Source organism: Dasypus novemcinctus, chromosome 5 (assembly GCF_030445035.2).
Source record: "Dasypus novemcinctus isolate mDasNov1 chromosome 5, mDasNov1.1.hap2, whole genome shotgun sequence".
Lineage (NCBI taxonomy): Eukaryota > Metazoa > Chordata > Mammalia > Cingulata > Dasypodidae > Dasypus > Dasypus novemcinctus.
Window position 1 is genome coordinate 157,843,092 of NC_080677.1, and position 24,757 is coordinate 157,867,848.

Here is a 24,757-nt window from a genome sequence, read left to right on the forward strand (position 1 = left end):
CAGCCCCCCAAGGGGGCGGGAACTTAAACTGAGTCACACCCTACTGGTGGGGTCGAATCAAAGCCTTAATCTTAACATAATTTAATCAAAGGCTTCTCAGCTGAATCTAATACAATCAGCGGGTATCACACCCAGAGGAACAGACTAGTTTACAAACATAATCTCTCTTTTTGGAATTCATAAATAATCTCAAACTGCCATAGGCCCTCTCTCCCTAGTCTATACAACACCTCTGTAAGGTTGTCGCATGGGCTTTTCTCCGTTGTGGTCACCTCCTCTCTTGGTCATCTCCAGCCACAGTCTTGCAGAGAGAGTGTCCACAGGTAAGTGAATAAATGATTTTAATCTACTGCTTCAGTGACCCTCTTTTATTTCCTAAGATCACAGATGAACTCACATTTGGGATAATACAACAGAAGATAAAATGGCAAAACCCAAAGCAAATGACAACACTATCCTTGTTCACAAGGATGAGACAGGTCCTTGACACTTATTCCAAGGGTAAGGCTCTCCTCTCCTGAAGCCAAGGTGATGTATTTTAAACTATATAATGTGATATCTTTTTTTTTTTTTCTTTGAAATACCAGGGCTGGGAACCCAACCTAGAACCTCCAGTGTGGGAAGCAGGCACCCAACCACTTGAGCCGTATCTGCTCCCAATGTGACATCCTGTTTTAAAATGTGGAAGGCAATAAATATAGTTTTTAATATAAAGTATTTTACTGAAGGTAATCTTGTGAAGAAATGAGGAACAATTTGAGTAACAAAGTTTCCAAGGCAGGAACTTGCCCTCCAAGATAATAAAATTGCACCCTCTAGACTTGAAACTCACAGAGCCCAGTTTGAGAAACAATGCATTTAAAACAAAAAGTTGTTCTCTAGGGGAGCATTTGGGGTGTAAAGTTGATTCTGAAAAGAAATGCTGGCACGGAGGTGAGGGCGGGCAGTGGGGTAGAGTGGTGGTCTTTCTCTCTCCTCACTTTCCTCTCCCAGTTCTCCCTCCCCCATCCCGCTGCGGCTCCTCCTGGGGCTCTGGGGAAGGGCGAATGGAGAAGGGGGTAAAGGCCTACGTGACTCCTGCTGCTGTCAAGTGGCTGCTGCTCCCTCGGTTCCCTCTTTCAAAATGCCTTTTGTGGTTCACGCCACACACCTCCTTCTGCTGCAGTCCCCCAGCCCTCCGCGAGGGACCTCTGCAGGCCCCTCAAGCCACATAATGGACGCAGGCTCTGCTTAAATCCGCCTGCAAACCTTTCCTTTGGGAATGGCACATCACGTGGCCCCCGTGCTTCTTGCGGGGCTGTCAGTCGAGGTCCTCACTCCCCTACCCCACAAGTGCGCACATCACCCGGGCCATCAAGTAGGGTCCTTGGCAGGAATGCTGAAGGCGAGAGGGACCTCCGTCTGCGTGGCACAGCTGTGAAACTGGGGCAACCGTTCCCACCACATGGCCAGGGTGAGGAGAATGGAGGCAATACAGAGAAAATCAGAGCTAGTGTGGAGGCCTGCAGCCTGCTGGCTTTGTTAGACGGCATTCAACTCTGACCTTGTTGATCTCATGAGCTGATAAATTCCTTTTTGTTTCAGTTAGTTTGCACTGGATTTCTGTTGCTCAAAACCCAAAAAGACCTAGCGCAGAGGAAGAAAGCCAGTGATAAAGAGAGGGCTCTAAATACAGCTCATGGCTGTAGCTAGAAAGTAGCCTTAAAGCGGCAGTTATGACTGAGAGTTAGCTAGTTTCCCATGAGCTCCCTTCCTTTTTTTTTTTCAAAGAGGTACCAGAGATTGAACCCAGGACTTCATACATGGGAAGCAGGCACTCAACCACTTGAGCTACATCTGACCCCAGTTCCCTTCATCTTTTGTTGTTGTTTTTTAAAAGATTTACTTTTTATTTATTTCTCTCCCCCCCCACCCCAGTTGTCTGTTCTCTGTGTCCATTCACTGCGTGTTCTTTTTGTCCGCTTCTGTTGTCAGCGGCATGGGAATCTGTGTTTCTTTTTGCTGCGTCATCTTGTTGTGTCACCTCTCCATGTGGGCAGCGCCATTCCTGGGCAGGCTGCACTTTCTTTTGTGCTGGGCGGCTCTCCTTACGGGGCGCACTCCTTGCGCGTGGGGCTCCCCTACGCGGGGGACACCCCTGCATGGCAGGGCACTCCTTGCATGCATCAGCACTGCGCATGGGCCAGCTCCACACGGGTCAAGGAGGCCCGGGGTTTGAACCACGGACCTCCCATGTGTTAGACGGACGCCCTAACCACTGGGCCAAGTCCACATCCCCCCTTCATCTTTTGAAGGCCCCAAACCAGAAAATGAGAAGTTGGTAGAATTGTCTTCTACATTCTTGTTTCTGCCTTGGGCATGCTTGGCTCCCCTAGACTCTTCTTCTCTCTCAAAACCCCAAAGCGCTCTCCTCACTTCAAAATATTGTTTCTAAGTGAGCCTCTCTGTACTTCCTACTCCTCGCCCTGCCTGTAGGCGGGGCCAGCTCACACCCACGGACCAGCCCCACCTTGGGCAGGGAGCTCCTGGCCGAGTCCACTTTACGTTTGACTTCTGTTTGCCTCACCAAGCTTAGATTGCCTGCTTGCCTGTGGGCTTACGTTTCATGTTCTTTGCTTTCATCCAGTTCAAGGGACCGCGTAAGTCCTTATAAACCCCAGACACCTTGACCCCTCCCGTCCTACCTCACAGAGATGCCAAGCATTTTAATCTCATCCTTGCAACAAGGGAAGCTTCTATATTCTGTACCATTTTCCTTTACAGTATATTCTTTATGCACACACTCAAGTGATCTGAAACATCTGTATGCTGGAAGAATGTAATAAAAGAATGATTATGACTTGTACATATTTAGGCAACATTTCCTATGTAAAGTTTTTGAATAGTTACAGATGGTATTGATATTGTTTATTGTTCTTTTTTTAAAATAGATTTTTTTCCTTTTTCTCTCCCTACCCACTCATTGTTTGCATTTGCTCTGTCTGTTCATCTTATTTGTTTCTTTTTAGGAGGGACCGGGAACTGAACCTGGGGCCTCCAATGTGGGAGGGAGGTGCCTAATCACTTAAGCCATCTCCATTCCCTGGTTGTTGTGTCTCTTGACATGGTTTTCCTCGTGTCTCTTGTTGCATCATATTGTTGTGTCAGCTTGCTGTGTCTATCACACCAGCTCATCCTCTTTAGGAGGCACTGGGAACTCTGCTCCCTGCTTTGTTATGTCCCTCATGTTTTTTCTTCTTCTTGAGCCTCTTACTGGGTCGGTTTGCTGCACCTACCCATTGCACCAGCCTGCTGTCTTCTTTAGGAGGCACTGGGAAGCGAACCACAGACCTCCCCTGTAGTAGGCAGGAGCCCAAGTGCTTGAGCCACATCCACTTCCCTTGTTTATTATTCTTAATCAGACACATTCAGACACTGTACTGGTTTCCCAGGTTGCTATGACAAATACCACACAACGGGTTGGCTTCACAATAGGAATTTACTGATTCCCAGTTTGAAAGGCCAGACATATGAAATCAAGGCAATGCCTTCTCCCACAGACTGTAGTGCCTGGTGCCGGCTTGCTCAGTCCTTGGGGTTCCCTGGCTGGCATCACTGCCTTCGTCACATGGCCATCTCTCTTGTGTCTGCTCTTTTTGTTTCCACCGGCTTCTGGCTCCTCCCTGTTGCTTTCTCTCTATAAAGCCTCCAGTAATGCAGATTAAGACCCACCCTGATTCACCTTAACTAATAACATCTTCAGCAGGTCCAATTTATGAAGGGGTATAAACCCACGGGGACATGCCTTTAGTTGGGGTACATGCTTCAATCCCCTGCAGACTCCTGCTCGCTTAGTTTAGGACCAACCATGCTTTCCTGGTACGCCCTCTATTCTCTTTACCAGGCACTGCTCTCACTGCAGCTAATCACATTTTACCTATGAAGCCTCTTTGCTTTATCTTACACAAGCAATTAGTTCATACTCTAACCCAGGGTAAGGAAAACTCAGAGATGACCACTTACTGCCTTTGCCAGATTGTTTTTGAAAGTACAGTGAACAGCTAACATTGTCCCCAAAGACCTCTTTTTAAAAAATGGAAAATTTACAATGCTTAGCATGAAGCAGATAGTAAGATACAATTTCATAAACACCAAAGCAGTACTTTCGGAACTATCTTTCCCATTGGGGTTAAAATAATTGTCTTACCATCTGCTATGCTATCTTAAGAGCTGTGGTAGGCAGGCAGGGTAGACTTGCTTTGTCAGACTGGGCAAATGTTTACAAGCTGAAAAACATAGATTGCTATTCTGTTTCAAATCCTCACAATTTCTTCATTCGTTTCACCATTTGTTGAGCAGTAAGTATCGATCCCAGAGATGAAGACCCAGTCTATGTACTCCATATGTTCACAGCACAGTGTTCTGTATCTGCATACAGAGCCTTAATGACGGCTATTGACCTTTCTTTGAATTAAAGCATTGAAAATCCAGTAGATGATATTAAGCACTGAAGTTAAAACAAACACAGAATGGAATTCAGGAAAGGTGAGTTTTGTTGGCAGAAAGTAAGAAAGTTCTGAAACATTCAGGGATGCTGGATAAGTACTGGAGAACTCGTATCTCCACAATGAGAGTAGGTGAGGAAAAGATATGTGAGGGGGGAAAACGGACTTGGCCCAGTGGTTAGGGCGTCCGTCTACCACATGGGAGGTCCGCGGTTCAAACCCCGGGCCTCCTTGACCCGTGTGCAGCTGGCCCATGCGCAGTGCTGATGCGTGCAAGGAGTGCCCTGCCACGCAGGGGTGTCCCAGCATAGGGGAGCCCCACACGCAAGGAGTGTGCCCCTTAAGGAGAGCCGCCCAGCGCGGAAGAAAGTGCAGCCTGCCCAGGAATGGCGCCACCCACACTTCCCGTGCCGCTGACGACAACAGAAGTGGACAAAGAAACAAGACCCAGCAAAAAGACACAGAGAACAGACAACCGGGAAAAGATATGTGAGGGGACAGCAAAGAAAATTCTGCCTACTTCCTTTTACATTTCCTCTAAGTAAGGATTCAAGTGGATGAGCCAGTCACATATCTTTTTGCTTTGGCATTTCCCAAAGCTTTTAGAAAACTCATTTAAAAATGGAGATTTCCTCTGAACCCAGAAGTCTAGATTCTTAAATGTTCTCTAGAGTAGGATCCTACCACAGCACCCACTCTTTCCCCGTCTTCTCCTCACAGCCCCTTATTTACTTTTCCTGAGTCTGAGTGCACGTGCTCAGGGTGGGCTCTGTCCCTGCCCTAAGGATGGCCCACAGTCTCAGCAAATCCCACTCCCCTGGCCACAGAGCTTGGTTCAGGGCACCCATGCCAGGTTCTTACTCCTATAGGCTGAGGGGCTTGAATCTGGGACTCATCTGAGACTAGAAACGCTGCAACCCAGCATAAAGAGCACAAGGGAGAACTTGCAAATGAAGCCAACACAGTGGAAGGCAGAGAAGAGAAATGGAGGGGAAAAAATCAAGACCTAATGGCATTATTTGAGCCCAGAATCCAAAGATACTAGAAGCCAGGCTATCTGTGGACTTCTTCAGTTGCGTGAGAACATAAATTCCATATTTGCCTTAAATCCTTCCTTTAGAACAGATGTTCTAACACTTGTAAACCAATGCAGGAAAAATTATAACAGGCATGTTTAATCTGGGACCATTTCTTCATTTCAAGGCCCTTCCCCAAACTCACCAGGGGTTAGAGTCTCAGAGCTATAAAACCAACAAAAAGACTTCACAATTTCAAGTTGCTTTAAAACCAACATCACAGGAAATGTGATGCTAGAATATTTAGTCAAGTTTTATTGTGTAGGCATTTTGAGAATCCAGATTCCATTTATAGGATAATCAAGAAAAACTGGCAGGAGAGGAATTAGGTGTACTCCGCTTGGCATGGCCATCTAAACTCACAAATGCATTAGAAATCATACAATAGACATAAGACAGATAGCCAGATCCTGAAGCATGTGTAGATTTCTGAAGAATTTATTGCTCTTTTTCTGGCTGGCTTATGAAAACTTGTAGTTATGTAGCACTATTCACAAAAAGAAAATCTGATGCATTTGTATGAGAGAATCTTATAAAATGACCAACATGCGGCTTTGAGTTAGAAACTTTCCCTGTGATTGAACATTTGCAAGCAAACTACTGCATGTCCCATCTTATTCATTACAGTCACTCACTCCACACTGAAGCCCCACTAAACGTAATGCAAATTACAACTCTTATTCCACCTAAGGATTATTATTTAATGCAGTGACCCTAGTTTTATAGTCCACAAATCCCTATTTGAGACAAGATTGTAATCTTTAGGGAAAAAAATGTAAAAAATGAAAACACAGCAATGTGCCAAGGTTTTAAAAATAGGAAATTGGTGCCATCTTGTGGTTATAAAAAAATGAAAATAAAAATTTTATCTCACATTTTTCATGTTAAAGAATTTTCTTTCTTCCTTTATAGGAATAAAAAATAGATGTATGAATTTACACTACTTGCCTGGTGGAGATATTGATAGGAAGGATGAGGATAGAAATGGTGGAGGACTTGGAGAATGTGAAGTTGGCCACAGGAAGGACAGAAAGAGAAAGATGAAAAACTAGTGTGCAAGAGAGGGAGAAAAAGAGAAAAGGGAAGAGCAAGAAGGGATTATATTAACACAGGGTAAAATCATGTGCATTAGATCATATGTGTCTAGGCAGAATTTTAAAATAATAATGACAAAAGTCAACATCTGTTGGATACACCAGGTAGAATGTTAAGCTCAGATTGTACAACAATTCATTCCAAAAAAGATGTAACATTTTTTGCTATAGATTTTTAAAGCAGCTTGATCTCAGAAAGATTAAACTATGAAAAAATTCACCTTAGGGAAGAGAGATTTAAAGAATCTTCACTTACACTGCCATTTTATCCTGTAGTATCTAGTTTTTAAACATGTTTCAACCTCTCATTTTAAAAAATTCTCTGGCATATTCATTTAATCGTGAATGAACCCCATGCTCAGTGCTGGTGAATAAGAAAGCCACTTTATTCATGAAGCCCTCAAGTTGCAAGTGAAAGTGAATGTAAATGGGGAGCTGATGGGGTAGCAAAACAGCAGGAGGGTGAGACAGGAAGAGAATCCCACTCTTAATGCTCTTACAACAAGAGGAGAATGGAAACATTCTTGCAGGAGTGAATCTGATCTTTGATGAAAATGAGCAAAAATTTGGATCGAATGCAGACATTTGTACATGAAAATCCTCCCTTAATTTTGGTGTTTGCCCTTGAATAGTTGGGTTTGATTTTAACCTTGACTTTAAACAGGCATAAGCATTCCCTTAACATTTACCTGCTTTTGGGATTTACATTGTTGGAAGCTCTGACTGTGGCTGTTGTTACTTTCCATGAGGTATATATTATTCTGAAAGGTTTTATACTGACTACTGCAGTATTTCCTGTTTGAATGCAGAAACTCTATAATCTAAGAGAGATTTCAACAAATTTGGAGCAGAACTGTTTGCTGCTTTGTGTATTTTGTGCTTATCAGGATTCTTAAAGTTATTTTTTATAGTGAGACAGTAGAGTTGGTCTTGGCTGCTATGGGAGCCCTTCTTTTCTGCAGATTCATCATCTATGACACACACTCACTGATGCCTAGGTTATCACCTAAAGATTATATATTGGCTGCCATTAGCCTCTACTTGGATATCATCAATCTGTAGCCTTTACTTGGATATCATCAATCTGTTCCTGCACCTGTTGCAAATACTAGAAGCAGTTAATAAAAAGTGATTGAAAGCAGGGTATAGAATTCTTTAAGAGGAATGGACTTTGGCCCAGTGGTTAGGGCGTCCGTCTACCATATGGGAGGTTCGCGGTTCAAACCCCGGGCCTCCTTGACCCGTGTGGAGCTGGCCATGCGCAGCGCTGATGCGCGCAAGGAGTGCCTTGCCACGCAAGGGTGTCCCCCGCATGAGGGAGCCCCACGCGCAAGGAGTGCGCCCGTGAGGAAAGCCACCCAGTGTGAAAAGAAAGAGCAGCCTGCCCAGGAATGGCGCCGCCCACACTTCCCGTGCCGCTGACGACAACAGAAGCGGACAAAGAAACAAGACGCAGCAAATAGACACCGAGAACAGACAACCAGGGGAGGAGGGGAAATTAAATAAATAAATAAATCTTTAAAAAAAAAAAAAAGAATTCTTTAAGAAATAAAATTGGAAAAACATAATTAATTTTTTTTTTTAAAATCAACAAAAGAAAACCCTGGGAGAGGGAAGGAATCTGATTTTCAGAGTTATCACATCATAACATGCAAAATGTCTGATTTCAATTAAAAAGTAAAAAATATACTAAGAATCAGGAAAACACGGCCTATTCACAGGGAAAAACATGAACAGAAACCATCACAGAGGAAGTCGAGACATTAAACTTACTATACAAAGACTTTAACTTAACTGTCTTATGTTCAAAAAGCCAAGGGAAACCATGGACAAAGAACTAAAGGAAATAGTGAAAATGACATTTTAAAAATGAGAATATCAGTAGAGACAAATTATGAAAAGGAACTGAAAAGTACAATACTGAAATGAAAAATTCACTTGACAGATTTGAGCAGGCAGGAGAATCAATGAACATCCTAATTTTGATGAAAAACATAAGTCTACACATCTATGAAGCTCAATGAATACCAAATAGGATAAACTTAAAGAAATATACACCAAGACACATTATAATTAAGCTGTCAAAAGCCAAAGACAATGTGAAAATCTTGAGGCAGCAAGAGAAAAGCAATGCATGACAGACAAGGGATCCTCAATAAGATTAATACCTGATTTATCATCAGAAACCACTGAAGCAAGAAGGACATGGGACAGCATAATAAAGTGCTGAAAGAAAAAAAACTGTCAACCAATAATTCTATATCCAGTAAAACTATTTCAAGTTCTGCATTGACATCTTTGAGCCTTGTGCAGTCCCAAAATCCTAAACATGAATTCCCCTGCTCTTGCTACATATCCACTACTCCCCCATTAGGAAAGGCTCCCCACTCAACTAGTTCCCCTATCATTCAGACTAGCTGCATGCCACCTGGTCCTCAATCTAACAGATTTTATTTCTCTGCCAGCCCAGGAAATTATTGAAACAAATCATTCCTATTTTCCGGTGGGCATCAGGGGCACCTACCCTCTGGTCATCCATAGTCCCTGCTGGTTCACTCTGTTCCTATGTGTGTCCCTGCACAGCACATAGTGTCCTCCTCTCCCAGTGTCTCAGTTACCCATACAATGGGTTGGCTTAACAATAGGATTTACTGGCTCATGGTTTCGAGCCTAGGAGAAATCCAAAAATGAGGTGTCAGCAAGATAATATTTATTCCTCCAAAGACTGTGCCACCTTGGGGATGGCTGGCGGCAGTCCTCGAATTTCCTTGGCTTTTCTGACACAAGATTATGCCCTCTCCTTTCTCTTCCATGTTCTGGTGACTTCTGGCTTCTAGCTTCTCATGGCTTTCTCTCTGTGACCTTCTCTATAAAGCCTCTGGCAATAGGATTAAGAACCATGCTGATTCAGGGGATCACACTGTAACTAAAAATCACATCTTAAAAACATCTGAAATGCACACACAGGAATAGATTAAGATTAATAACATGTTTTTTTTCTGGGGTACAAAATTCAATCTTCTGCACCCAGCCTGTGAGTATATGCGACTAAAATACTGCTGCCAATTTCATCTGCCCAGCATTGGGTATGGTATGTTCAGCCATCTCATTCTGTTAGAGCAGTGGATCCCTTCTTTGCTGATGGGGTGAATAGGAGGTCATTAGAACAACTGGTATCACATAGAAGGCCCAGCAGTGACCAAGAACACCTGGAGAGCATTTATTAAATGCTCTTTTGCTAAATAACTGGTTCTTGATTCATTGAAGGCTAGCTGGGATAGAACTGTCAATTACTGGCCAGATTACACTTTGGCTTTTGCCATATTCTGTTGTCTCTCTTGGGTACTGCCATCTCCTCCTAATATAAAGTGTATTCCCATCCCCAAGGTAAGAACTATTGTTAATTGACTATATTCCAATGTAAGATGACATGAGGTATGGCCTTTGTCTGGCAGGTTGTCTCTGGGACTCCTGCCACCAAGTCTAAGGCAGGAGACCACTGACCAGTTTGTATAGGGGAAGAAAGGAGACTGACCTGCCAACAGTGACTGGGCCAGCAACAGCACACATTTTAATGGGTAACTTGTGTCTTGCTTGCTAGGAGTTGGGCTGGAACTATTGAAGATAAAGATTCTAGTGTACTGTGTCTAATGATCACCCAGCCATTATTTTGGTAGATGCCCACCTGCTAGGGCATGAGGTCACCACCATAAGTACCATGGAAAGGCAGAGTCCCATGTCATCAACAAAGGAAGAATTAAGAAGGGCTCAGCAATTGTCTCGTAAGAGTGGTTGTAAGAGTGATTGTTGTTTAGGCAAGAGTAGTGATGTTTCCCACTTCCTATGTTGCTGCTTCCCCTGCTGCTGTTTCACATACTCTCCTGACACCCCCAAGAGTATTCTGTGACCCCAACACTTAAGAGAATAAGAACCTGATGCCAAACTGAAGCCAGTGTGCCTGGGTTTGTTAGCGCTGCTGCTTACCGGAATGCCAGAGGGTTAACCTTACAATCATGGCAATAGACAAAATGACTTTGCAGGTGGGGGCTCAATTCCAGGGAGATTGACTGGCATTCCCATCACTACCCAGAAAGTCTGCATGAGGAGTGATTGGGCAGGGACAGAAATAGAAAGCCACAACTATACAGCTAGAAATCCAAAATAGAAAGGAAACAGGGAGGGGAAGTGCCCCCAGTGGGAGGGGCCCTACGACGGATGGTTTCCATCTGCCGACCTCTGGATTGTGGGCTTTGCCCCTCTGCTATTTATACCTCACAACAAAGAACTTAATGAATCTGGAGTATAAGAAAAAAATCACCCACTATACCCCTCGAGCATAGCAAAGAAGTTAATTAAACCCTAACCTAAGCTCAAGGTCCTTAAACTATACAAACCTTGCCATGGGGGAGGTATCTAACCCTGATGAAATTTACAAATGTTAGCAGGATAAAAAGAACTTCCCCTCCAGCTGAAGTATATCCATGGGAAAAAAAAAAAAGTAATAAAAGAAAGAAGGAACCTGGACACATGGGAAGGAAACAAACACAAATTTAACTGAAACAAAATTACAGTATTTGACCCAATTAGAAATTTAAAATTTAGAGAATAATTTATAAAGATGAAAGGGTACTGATTGGCTTTGATGCCAATCTGAATTAAATTTAGCAACTGCTGAAATGGCAAGTCATCATAGACTTAATCAGTACTGTGCCTCAAATTACAGCTATAATTGGAGATTCCACTAAATTTAAACATGGTATCCCCTATAATCTCAGAGGTGTAGCTATAAATAAAATACAGAACAGTAAGTATGCATTACTTCAATCATTAGAACTTGTGTCTTGTCTAAATTTCCCATAGACATATCATTCATAGCCCTAAAAGAAAACCAATGGTAAGCATGGACAAACCCAATGAGTAATGAATTAAAATTAAATTAAGGGAAGCGGACTTGGCCCAGTGGATAGGGCATCCATCTATCACATGGGAGGTCTGCGGTTCAAACCCCGGGCCTCCTTGACCCGTGTAGAGCTGGCCCATGCACAGTGCTGATGTGCGCAAGGAGTGCCCTGCCACACAGGGGTGCCCCCGCGTAGGGGAGCCCCACGCGCAAGGAGTGTGCCCCATAAGGAGAGCCACCCAGCACGAAAGATAAGTGCAGCCTGCCCAGGAATGGTGCCACACACACAGAGAGCTGACGCAGCAAGATGACGCAACAAAAAGAAACATAGATTCCCGAGCCGCTGACAACAGAAGCAGACAAAGAACACGTAGCAAATGGACACAGAGAACAGACAACTGAGGTGGGCGGGTGGGCAGGAAGGGAAGGGGAGAGAAATAAATAAAATAAATCTTAAAAAAAAAATTAAATTAAGGTTTGGCTCCTATAAATTGGATTGACCAAATAGGGACCCATGGAACTCACAGATAAAATACTATGGATCAATGTAAATTAAAACAGGGCCTTCAAAGATTAAAATTTATTATATAAGACCTAACTACTAAAGGGGTAACTATCCCTATACTGTCCCTATTTACCAATCTAATTTGGCCTGTTCTTAAATCTTGAAAGAATGAATGGCCCCCCATGGTGGGTTACAGCAACCTTACTGCTGTGGCCCCCTCCACTAAGGACTGTATGCCCAACACTCCATAGTGTTGAAATAACTGGCTCCATCTAATCAGCAACTGGTAAATATTTTACTATTATAAGCTTGGAGGTGGTCAGAGCAACTTTCAATAATGAAGGAAAATAAAGGCAGGCATATAGACTAAGAGAATAGAATTAAGTTTCAGAAATAAACCCTCAGACATATGGCCAATTGATTTTTTACAAGTGTGCCACGTCCTCTCAATGGGGAAAAAAAAATAGTCTCTTCAGTAAACGGTGCTGGGAAAGCTGGATAGTCATATGTGAGAGAATAAAGGCGGACCCCTATCTCACATCATATACAAAATTATCTCAAAATGAATTCAAGTCCTAAATATAAGAACCCAAACTACAAAATTCCTAGAAAAAAATAGGTAAACATCTTTGGGACCTTACATTAGGCAATTGTTTCTTAGACTTTACACCAAAAGCATGGAGCAACAAAAGAAAAAATAGGTAAATAAGACTTCATCAATATTAAAAACTGTGCATCAAAGGACTTAATTAAAAAAGACAACTTAGAGAATGGGAGAAAATATTTGGAAATCATATATCTGATAATGGTTTAATCCAGAATATATCAAGAAATCCTTCAATTCAACAACAAAAAGACAACCCAATTTTTTAAAATGCACAAAAGGTTTGAATAGATATTTCTCAAAAAAAGATATACAAATGTCCAATAAGAACCTGAAAAGATGCTAAACATCACTAGCCACTAGGAAAATGCAAATCAAAACCATAATGAGATGTCATTTCACATTCACTAGAATGAGTGCTGTTTTTTAATGGAATATAGCAAGTGTTGGAGAGAATATGGAGATATAGGAACACTCATAAGTTGTTGGTGGGGGACTGGAGATGGCTCAAGTGATTAGGCACCTCCCTACTACATGGGAGGCCCCAGGTTCAGTCCCCATGTGCCTCCTAGAAAATAAGATGAGCAGACAGTGGGTGCAAACAGTGGGGAGGGGGGAAATAAATAAATACATCTTTGAAAAAAAATAAGTTGCTGGAAGGAATATAAAACGGTGCAGCCACTGTGGAAGACAGTTTGGTGGTTTCTCAGAAAGTTAAATACAGAATTAGCATATAACCTGGCAATCACAGTTCTAGGTAAATACACAAAAGAATTTAAAGCAGGGAATCCAACAGATATTTGCACACTGATGTTCAAAGCCACTGTGGTGGACTGAATTGTGTACCCCAGTTTGTACATATTCTCAGTCTCTTGAAATTTACTACAGTTCAGGTATGGCCCAACTGAATTGGTTAGACTTTAATCCAGGTTAATGGAGTCCTTTTTAAGCAGAGCAAAGATTAGACATAGAGAGAGAGGCACAGGAAGAAGCTGAAGTCAACAGAAAGAAGGCATAGCCATGTGCATTGCCATGTGACAGAAAAGTCAAGGACTAAGGATCGATCACCATAGCCAGCCCCAGAATACTAGTCTTCAAGGACAAAGTATCATCATGCTGACACTTCAATTTTGGACTTCTCCTATCCTCAAAATCAAGAGCCTATAAATTCCCATTGTTTAAACCAACCTATTGTATGGTATTTGCTTTAGTAGCTGGGGAACTAAGACAGAAGCATTATTCACAATAATCTGAATAATTTGTAGCAAACAACCCACATGTTCATTAACAAATGAATGGATAAAGAAAATGTGGTATTTACATACAATGAAATATTATTCAGCTGTTAAAAGGAATGAAGTTCTGAAGCATGCTACAACATGGATGAACCTCAATGACGTCATGTTAATTAAAATAAGCCAGACATAAAGGGACAAATATTGTACAATCTTTCTGGTATGAAATAATTAGAATATGCAAGCTCATAGAGTCAGAAACCAGAATACAAGTTGCTGGGGCTGGGGGCAGGATGGGCTGTTAAGGTCCAACTGGTACAGAATTTCTATTTGGAATAATGGAAAAAAAATTGGTAATGGATGGTGGTGAAGGCAGCACAACATTGTGAATGTAATTAACACCACTGAACTGTACATTTGAAAATGGATAAAATGGGAAATTCATAGGTTGTATATGCATTACCAGAATAAAAATTGTGTAAAAACCATAGAACAGTTCAACACAGAGTGAAGCCTAAGGTAAACTATAGACTGTAGTTAAAAGTATACTTATAATAATAATATCCTTTCATCAATTGTAACAAGGATACCATACTAACAAAAAATGTTAAAAATAAGGAAACCTGTGGGGGAGGGTTGTGGAGAAACTCTGTACTTTCTTCACCAATTTTCTGTAAACCTACAATTGTCCAATTTTTTAAAAATGAAGGCAAAATATAAACAATCCAGATAAACAAAAGCTGAGGGACTTCATTTCTAGTAGATCTGCTCTATAAAAATTGCTAAGGGGAGTCTTTTGGTTGAAAGTAAAGGACACTAGAAAATAACTTGAAGTAATACAGAGAAATAAAGAACTCCAATAAAGTAGCTACATAAGTACCTATAAAAGCCAGTATTGCTGATTTTTTTCTTTTTAACTAGTCTTTTTATATCCTACAAGATATCAAAGACAGAGGTAGAAAAATATTATGTCTATGTTGATGGGCACATAATGTACAAAACTGTAATTTGTGACAACAAGAATATAGAGTAGATGGAGCTGTATAGGAGTAAAGTCAAGTTAGTATCAACTCAAACTAGATTGTTATAAATTTAGGATGTTAATTACAATCCCCATGGTGACCTCTAAGAATATATCTAAACCAGGTGTTCTTAACCTTTTTTGTTCCATGCACCTCTTTGCCAGTCAGGTGAAAACAACAGACCTCTTCTCTGAATGTAGTTGGAGATAGTTTTATGACATTCAACATTGACATGTCTTTAAATTAAATTTTAGGATTATTCAAAATTACAGTTTACAACTTTCCCGTAATTTCAATACCTGATAACCTAGCATGGTTCAAACAAATAGAAAAATGGCAGAAGTCCTTCCTTATCAGTAATTACTTTAAGAATAAATGGATTCCACTCCTCAATAAAAGTCACAGACGTGCAGAATGGATTAAAAAAACAAAACATAATCCAACTACATGTGCCTAAATAGATTAATTTTAGATCCAATGACACAAATAGGTTGACAGTAAAGGGATAGAAAAAGATATTTCATATAAATAGTAACCAAAGGAGACATGGGGTGGCATTACTAATATCAAACAAATTGACTTCAAGTAAAAAATGGTTACAAGAGATAAAGAAGGATATTATTTTTAATAAAATTGTCAGTTCATCAAGAAGATATATAATAATCCTAAACATACAGGCACCAAACAAAAGAGCCCCAATATATATGAGATAAGCATTGACAGAACTGAAAGGCAAGATGGACAGTTCTAAAATAATAGTTGGAGACCCCACTTTCAATAATGGATAGACCATCTAGACAGAAGATCAATAAGGATATAGACGACTTGAACAACAATTTAAACTGACTAGCCCTAACAGATATAAATATATAATCCAACAACAACAGAATTCACATTCTTCTCTAGTGCAAATGAAACATTTTCCAACATAGACCATGTATTAGGTCACAAAACCAGTCTCAATAATTTTTAAAAATTGAAATCACACATATTATCTCCTCTGACCACCATGGAATGAAGCAGGAAATCAATACCAGAATTAAGACTAGATAATTCACCAATATATGGAAATTAATGAATGCAGTATTATATAATTATGAATAAAAGAAGAAATTATTAAGGGAAATTATAAACTATTATAGACAAACAAAAACACAACATACCAAAACTTATGAGGAGAGTGAAAGCTGTGTACAGAGAGACATTTATAGCAGTAGACACCTACATTAAAAAAGAAGAAAGCTCTGAAATTAATAACCTAACCCTAAACTTCAAGGAGTTAGAAAAAGAAGAGCAATCTAAACCCAAAGCTAGTAAAAGGACTGAAATAATAAAAATTAAAACAGAGATAAATGAAATAGAGAATAAGAAAAAAATAGAATCAATGAAACAAACAGTTGGTTCTTTGAAAAGATCAACAAAATTGACAAACATTAATCTAGATGGATTAAGAAAAAAATAGACAATTACTAAAATCAGAAATCAAAGAGGGGACCTTACCACCAACTTTACAAAAATAGAAAAGATTAGAAGAGAATACTATAGGTAACTGTATGCCAACAAATTGGACAACCTAGATGAAATGGACAAATTCCTAGAAACACAAAAACCACCAAAACTGATTCAAAAAGAAACAAAATCTAAACATACCTTTAAGAAATAAGGAGACAGGATGCAGACTTGGCCCAATGGATAGGGTGCCCGCCTACCACATGGGAGGTCCAGGGTTCAAACCCAGGGCCTCCTTGACCCATGTGGAGCTGGCCCACGCATAGTGCTGATGCATGCAAGGAGTGCCGTGCCACACAGGGGTGTCCCCAGCATAAGGGAGCCCCAAGGAGTGCGCCCCGTAAGGAGAGCCGCCCAGCGCGAAAGAAAGTGCAGCCTGCCCAGGAATGGTGCCGCACACACGGAGAGCTGACACAACAAGATGACACAACAAAAAGAAACACAGATTCCCGGTGCCACTGATAAGGATAGCAGCGGTCACAGAAGAACACACAGCGAATGGACACAGAGAGCAGACCACTGGGGGAGGGGAGGGGAGAAAGGAAAAAAAAAAAGAAAGGAGACAGGACCAAATCAATAATGGAAAAACCTCCTAACAAAGAAAAGCCTAGAACCAGGTGGCTTCACTGGTGAATTCTACCAAACATTTAAAGAAGTTTGTTAAACTCTTCTAACAAACAGAAGAGGAGGAAATACTTCTTAAATCATTCTATGAGGCCATCATTCCCTGGACACCAAAGCCAGAAAAAGAAAAGAAAACTACAGGCTAATATCCCTTATAAATACAGATGCAAATATCCACAACAAAATACTAACACACCGAATTCAGCAGCATAGTAAAAAGGATATACACCATGACCAGGAAGGATTTATCCCAGGGATTCAAGAGTGGTTCAACATGATAAAATCAATCAATCAATGTAATACACCATATTTATAGGATGTAGGAGGGAAAAAGAGCATTTGGCGAATCCAACATCCTCTCATATCACCCAGAAAACTAGGAAGAGAACTTCCAAAACATGATAAAGGACGTGTATGAAACAACTACACCTAACAACATGCTCAATGGTGAAAGATTGAAAGCTTTTCTCATAAGATCAGGAGCAAGACAAAGACACTTGCTTTTACCACTTCTATTCAACATAGTATTGCCATTCATAGCCAGAACAGTTAGGAAAGAAAAAGGAATAAAACTGCATCCAAATTGGAAAGTAAAACCATCCTAATTTGTAGATGACATGATCTTATATTTAAGAAAATTCTAAATCTATTTTTAAAAACCTGTTAAAGCTAATTAACAATTCAGCAAAGTTGCAGGATATAATATCAGAATAAAAACTCAGTTGTATTTTTATAGGCCAGTAATGAACAATGCAAAAATGGAATTAAGAAACCAATTCCATTTACAACAGTTTTCAAAAGAATAAAATACTTAGAAATAAATTTAACCAAGGAGGCACAAGACTTTCACACCAAAAACTACAAAAAATTGCTGAAAAAAAATTAAAGACAACTCAAATAAATAGAAAGACATCCTGTCTTTATACATTGAAAGACTTAATATTGTTATCATGGCAATCTACCTGTAGCAGTTTGATATTACTGATGAATTCTAAAAAGAAATATTGGAGGCAGCGGACTTGGCCCAGTGGTTAGGGCATCTGTCTACCACATGGGAGGTCCGCGGTTCAAATCCCGGGCCTCCTTGACCCGTGTGGAGCTGGCCCATGCACAGAGCTAATGCGCACAAGGAGTGTCCTGCCACGCAGGGGTGTCCCCCGCATAGGGGAGCCCCACGCACAAGGAGTGCGCCCCGTAAGGAGAGCTGCCCAGCATGAAAGAAAGTGCAGCCTGCCCAGGAATGGCGCCGCACACACGGAGAGCTGACACAACAAGATGATGCAGCAAAAAGAAACACAGATTCCCCTGCCGCCGACAACAGAAGTGGACAAAGAAGATGCAGCAAATAGACACAGAGAACAGACAACCAGGGTGGGGGAGGAGAGAGAAATAAATCTTAAAAAAAAAAAAAAATATGGGACATGTTTGTAAACTGATCTTTTCTTCTGGGCATATTAGATTATATTGGATTAATTATATAAACCTCTGTGCCAGTAGGGCGTTGAGTCCCCACCCATCCCAAAGGGGATGGAAGCGGTGACACCTCCCGCGCGGGTTCCAGGCCACGGGAGGAGGGCAGTGCCATCCCCACGGTCAAGGTCAAGTCCTCCTCCTCTCTCCCTTGGCTTCGGCGTCCTCCCCCTCTGGGCACCCGGCCACCTTCCTCTCCCCTGCTTCTGTACATTCTCTAGCTGCTCCCACAAATCCTTCTAGAGAAATCAATCCGCCCAGCTCAGGGAGTTCACAAGGCAAAGGACAGGCTATTCAGCAAGCACGTGGGTTTCGCTCATGCTGGGCTCCCTCTGCACAGCACCCCCTTGTCTTACACTCCACCTCTCTCACCTGTGGCCCTGGGACAGACCATCTGAACTCACCTGGCCCTTTCATACCTCGAAGCCTCTGCACAGGCAATTCTCTTCTTGTTCTCCCCCTACCAAACCCCTAATTATTTTTTAAGTCCCAGGTTAAATAGTCCTTACCCTCTGAGATGTTCTTAACTCCCCCAAGCAGGAGTCATCACTCCCTATCTGCACCCCCAAATCACTTACATATGTCCCTGCCATACCGTTGATCCCTTATCTCACCTATGAATCCACTTGTCTTTCTCCCCATTTACCGTGACCTTCACAAGAGAAGGGCCCATGGTTTTTCCTTCTCTGTACCCCAATGCCTGACAAATAGCACTCACCAAAATGACTGTATATGCAGATGAGTGAATAAATGAATGAATGTGTTAACTTTGTGACAATTTATCAAAGTATAAAATTTTTAGGATTTTAACCTGTTTGTTAAAAGAATTTTGTTTTAATTTTTAAAATCAATTTTACTGAGACGTATTAATAAAGCATAAATCCATCCAAAGTGTACAGTCAGTGGCATTTGGTAAAGCCACATAATTGTGCATTCATCACTTCACTCATTTTTACAGCATTTTCATTATTCCAATAATAATGATAATAAACAAAAAAATTCATCATTCTCAATCTCCCTATGCTTCCTCTGCTGTATTAGCTGCTTTGTTTCCATCTCTCTATCTTATTTGTACTATATTTTATAAAAACAGTCTTATCTATGTAATATCACCCATGTTAGTATTCTGCACAAGGTTTCACTGTATTACTCAATCCCATGTTACAGTTTTCAGCTTTCCTTCTAGTAACATACAAGACCTTAGACTTATCATTTCAACCACTGTCCTACCCATATAATAACTCTGCTATTTACAAACACTATAATGGGCTTTCATCATTTCTATTCTTTTCCAAAGATTCACAAACAATCTTTTTACCAATTCTGTACAGATTAACTCTCAGCTTTCCATTCGCTAACTTCATTCTGTTTTCCAGTGACCTATATCCTAATTATTAACTTCATGAGTTTACACAATGTATTTAGTTCATAATAGCACAACTATACAGTATTTGTCCTTTTGTGTCTGGCTTGCTTCACTCAACACAATGTCCTCCAGCTTCATCCATGCTGTCATGTGCTTCACGACTTCATTTCTTCTAACTGCTGCATAATATTCCATCATGTGTATACACCATAGTTGTTTATCCATTCATTAGTTGATGGACATTTGGGTTGTTTCCAACTTTTGGCTATTGTGAATAACATTGCAATGAACACCCTTGTGCAGATATATATTTGCATCACTGCTCTAAGTTCTTCTGGGTATATACCTAGTAGTGGTATTGCCAGGTTACATGGCAAGTCTATATTCAACTTCCACAGGAACTGCCAGACAGTGCCTTACAGTGGTTGTACCATTCTACATTCCCAACAATTTAGTTTTCTGATTTTTAAATGGGCCACTATAATAGCTCATTGTAGTTTTGATTTGCATTTCCCTAATCGCTAGTAATGTTGAACATTTTTTCATGTGTTTTTTCACCATTTGTTTTTTTTTTCTTTGAACAATTGTCCTTTCAAGTCTTTTGCCCATTTTTTTTTTAAGATTTATTTATTTATTTCTCTCCTCTCCCCCCTCCCCCAGTTGTCTGTTCTCTGTGTCTATTTGCTACGTCTTCTTTGTCCACTTCCGTTGTCGTCAGCGGCATGGGAATCTGTGTTTCTTTTTGTTGCGTCATCTTGTTGTGTCAGCTCTCCGTGTGTGCGACGCCATTCCTGGGCAGGCTGTGCTTTCTTTTGCGCTGGGCGGCTCTCCTTATGGGGTGCACTCCCTGCACGTGGGGCTCCCCTGCGTGGCAGGGCACTCCTTGCGCGCATCAGCCTGTGCATGGGCCAGCTCCACACGGGTCAAGGCCCGGGGTTTGAACCGCGGACCTCCCATGTGGTAGACAGGTGCCCTAACCACTGGGCCAAGTCCGCTGCCCTTTTGCCCATTTTTTAAATTGGGTTGTTTGTCTTTTTATTGTTGAGTTGTAGCATCTCTATATATATCATGAATATTAAATGGCTATTAAATCAGATATGTGATTGCCAAATATATTCTTCCGTTGAGTCAACTGCCTTTTCACGCTTTTGACAAAATTCTTTGAGGTTAAAAAAAAAATAAGTGTTCATTTTGAGGTGGTCTCCCCCAAAAAGCTTATGCTTCCAGTGTAAGGTTTAATAAAACTACCACCTACCACAAGTACTTGAAGATGTTTTCCTTCATTTTCTTCTAGGAGTTTTTTGGTCATGGCTTTTATATTTAGGTCCTTGATCTATTTTGATTTTATTTTTGTATAGGTGTGAGATAGGGCTTCTCTTTCTTTTGGATATGGCTATCCAGTTCTCCCAGCACCATTTGTTGAATAGGCTGTTCTGGCCCAGTTGGGAGGGCTTGACAGCCTTGTCAAAAATTGCTTGACTGTAGATGTGAGGGTCTATTTCTGAGTTTTTGGATTTGGTTCCATTAGTCAATCTGCCTATCTTTATGCCAGTACCATGCTGTTTTTACCACTGCAGTTAAGTAATAGGCTTTACAGGCAGGGAGTAAAAGTCCTCCAACTTCATTCTTCTTTTTAAAAACATTTTTGGCTATTCTGGTCTCCTTACCCTTTCAGGTAAATTTGGTAATTGGCTTTTCCATTTGTGCAAAAAAGTCTTTTGGGATTTTTATTGGGATTGCTTTGAATCTGTAAATCAGTTTGGGTAGAATTGACATCTTAACAATATTAGGTCTTCTAATCCATGAACACAGAATGTCCTTCCATTTATTTAAGTCTTCTTCCATTTCTTTTAGCAATGTTTTATAGTTTTCTGAATACAGGTCCTTTATATCCTTCGTTAAGTTCATTCCTAAATATTTGATTCTTTTAGTTGCTATTATAAATTGAATTTTTTTTCTGATTCCTCCTCAGATTTCACATCAGTAATGTATAGAAATGCTATTGATTTTTGTGTATTAATCTTGTATCTTGCCACTTTGCTGAATTCATCTATTTGTTGTAGGTTTGTTGTATATTTTTCAGTATTTTCTAGATATAGGATCATATCATCAGGGAATAGTGCAAATTTTACTCCTTCCTTTCCTATTTGGGTGCCTTTTCTTTATCTAGCCTAATTGCTCTAGCTAGAATTTCTAGCACAATATTGAATAACAGTGGTGAGAGTGGGCATCCTTGTCTTGTTCCTGATCTCAGCGGGAAAGTTTTCAGTCTTTCACCATTGAGTACAATGCTAGCTGTACGTTTTTCATATATGCACTTTATCATATTGAGAAAGCTTCCTTCTATTCCTATCTTTTGGAGTGTTTTTAATCAAGAAAGGGTGCTATATTTTGTCAAAAGCCTTTTCTGCATCAATCAAGAGGATCATGCGATTTTTCTTCTTCAATTTATCAATGCGGTTTATTACACTAATTTATTTTCTTGTGTTGAACCACCCTTGCATACTTAGGATAAAATCCACTTGAACATGTTGTGTAATTGTTTTAATGTGCTTTTGGATTTTGTTTGCAAGTATATTGAGGATTTTTGCATTATTCATTAGGGATATTGGTCTATAATTTTCTTTTTTGGTAGTAATTTTATCTGGTTTTGGTGTTAGGGTGATGTTGACCTCATAGAATGAGTTTGGTAGTATTCTTTCCTGTTCAAACTTTTGGAAGAGCTTGAGCAAGATCGTAATTGGATCACCCTTGAATGACTGGTAGAATTCACCTATGAAGTCATCAGGTCCTGGGCTTTTCGTCTTTGGGAGGTTTTGATGACTGTTTCAATCTCTTCACTTGTGATTAGTTTGTTGAGATCTTCTATTTCTTCCAGGATCAGTGTAGACGTTCATGTGTTTCTAGGAATTTGTCCATCTCATTTACATTGTCAAGCTTTTTGGCACAAACTTGTTCATAGTATCCTCTTATGATCACTCTTATTTCTGCAGGGTCAGTGGTAATGACCCACTCTCATTTCTGATTTTATTTATTTGCATCTTCTTTCTTTTTTCTTTGTCAGTCTAGCTAAGGGCTTATAGATTTTGTTGATGTTCTCAAAGAACCAAAATTTGGTTTTCTTGATTCTATTTTTGTTGTTGTTGTTCTCTATTCATTTATTTCTGTTCTAATCCTTACTATTTCCTCCCTTCTGCTTGGGATTAATTTTCTGTTCTTTTTTTTGTTCTTCCAGGTGTGCAGTTAGATTTTCAATTTTAGCTCTTTCTTCCTTTTTAATGAAAGAATTGAGGGCTTTAAATTTCCCTCTCAGTACCACCTTTATGGTATCCCATTGTTTTTGATATGTTGTGTTCTTATTTTCATTTGTCTCAAGATATTTGCTGAGTTCTCTTGCAATTTCTTCTTTGACCCAATGATTAAATAAGAGTATGTTATTTAATCTCCACATATTTTGAATGTCCCTTTTCCATCCATTATTTACTTCTAGCTTCATCCCATTTTCTATAATTTCAATCTTTTTAAATTTATTGAGTCTTTTCTTGTGACCCAACATATGGTCTATCCTGCAGAAGGATCCATGAATGCTTGAAAAGAATATATATCCTGCTGTTATGGAGTGCAAAGTTCTATTGAAGTCTGTTAGGACTAGTTCATTTATCATATCATTGAAGCTCCCTTTTTCTTTATTTATCCTCTGTCCAGATGTTCTATCTAATACTGAGCGTGGTGTATTGAAGTCTCCAACTATTATTGTAGAGTCATCTATTTCTCCCTTCAGTTTTGCCAGTGTGTGCCTCATGTATCTCGGGGCACTCAAGTTAGGTGCATAAATATTTAGAATAATTATTTCTTCTTGGTGAATTGCCCCTTTTATTAAAATATAATGACCTTCTCCATCCCTTTTAACAGTTTTGCAATTAAAATATATTTTATCTGATATTAGTATTACTATTCAAGGTGTTTTTTAGTTACTATTTGCATGGAATATCTTTTTCCAACCTTTGACTTTTAACCTGATTGTGTCCTAACATCTGAGGTGAATCTCTTGTAGACAGCATATAGATGGCTCATATTTCTTTATCCATTCTATCAGTCTATGTCTTTTGATTGGGGAGTTCAAGCCATTAACACTCAAAGATATTACTCCAAAGGCATTACTTACTTCATCCATTTTGTCCTTTGGCTTTCTGTTGTCATATCATACTATTGTCTGTCTTTTAACCCTTTAGTTTATCCTTCCTAGTAATCTTCATTTCTACAATCTTCTCCAAGTATCTTGCCCTTGTTTTTTTCCTTTCGGGCTGCAGCACTCCCTTTAATATCTCTTGTAATTCTGGTCTTTTGGTATAACATACTCTCTCAGTTTTTGTTTGCCTGTGAAGACTTGGAACTCACCATCATTTTTTTTTTTAGAAATTTTCTTTTTAATAATCAAAATACATCTTTAGCAAAAATTTAGAAGGTAAAGTTTTATACAATAAACAAGACCCATAAAACAGCAGAAGGTTCTTGCAGTACACCATTCAGATTTAGCCTAAGATGAAAGTTTCCTCTAAATTCTGGATAAGCAGGGTCCCTGCAGGTAAAAGGACCTCTTCTTCCAGCAAGCAATTTGCCTTCCTGATTTGGGTGGTTTTTACAAAATTCTGATCCAAAAAATTTTTCCAAGGTGGACACTACAACACTGATCAAAAAGATTTTTAAAAGTTGTGTGGTGCTGTGTGTAGACAAATTTAAAACAAGTTAACTGCATAAAATTCCTTCTCTCTGGGTCCATCTGATTCCAACTCAGCAGCTGCGGAGTCCCACATGGTGAGCCACGGCACCAGGCTCCACATGGCAGGTAAACAGGCTTCCAATCCCCA

General features: G+C 40.2%; 1 pseudogene; it reads left to right on the forward strand.

The window, feature by feature from the left end:
• The first annotated feature begins 7,208 nt into the window (after nucleotides 1–7,208).
• On the forward strand, nucleotides 7,209–8,955 carry LOC101438383 (protein lifeguard 4 pseudogene; annotated as a pseudogene).
• The last annotated feature ends 15,802 nt before the right edge of the window (nucleotides 8,956–24,757 follow it).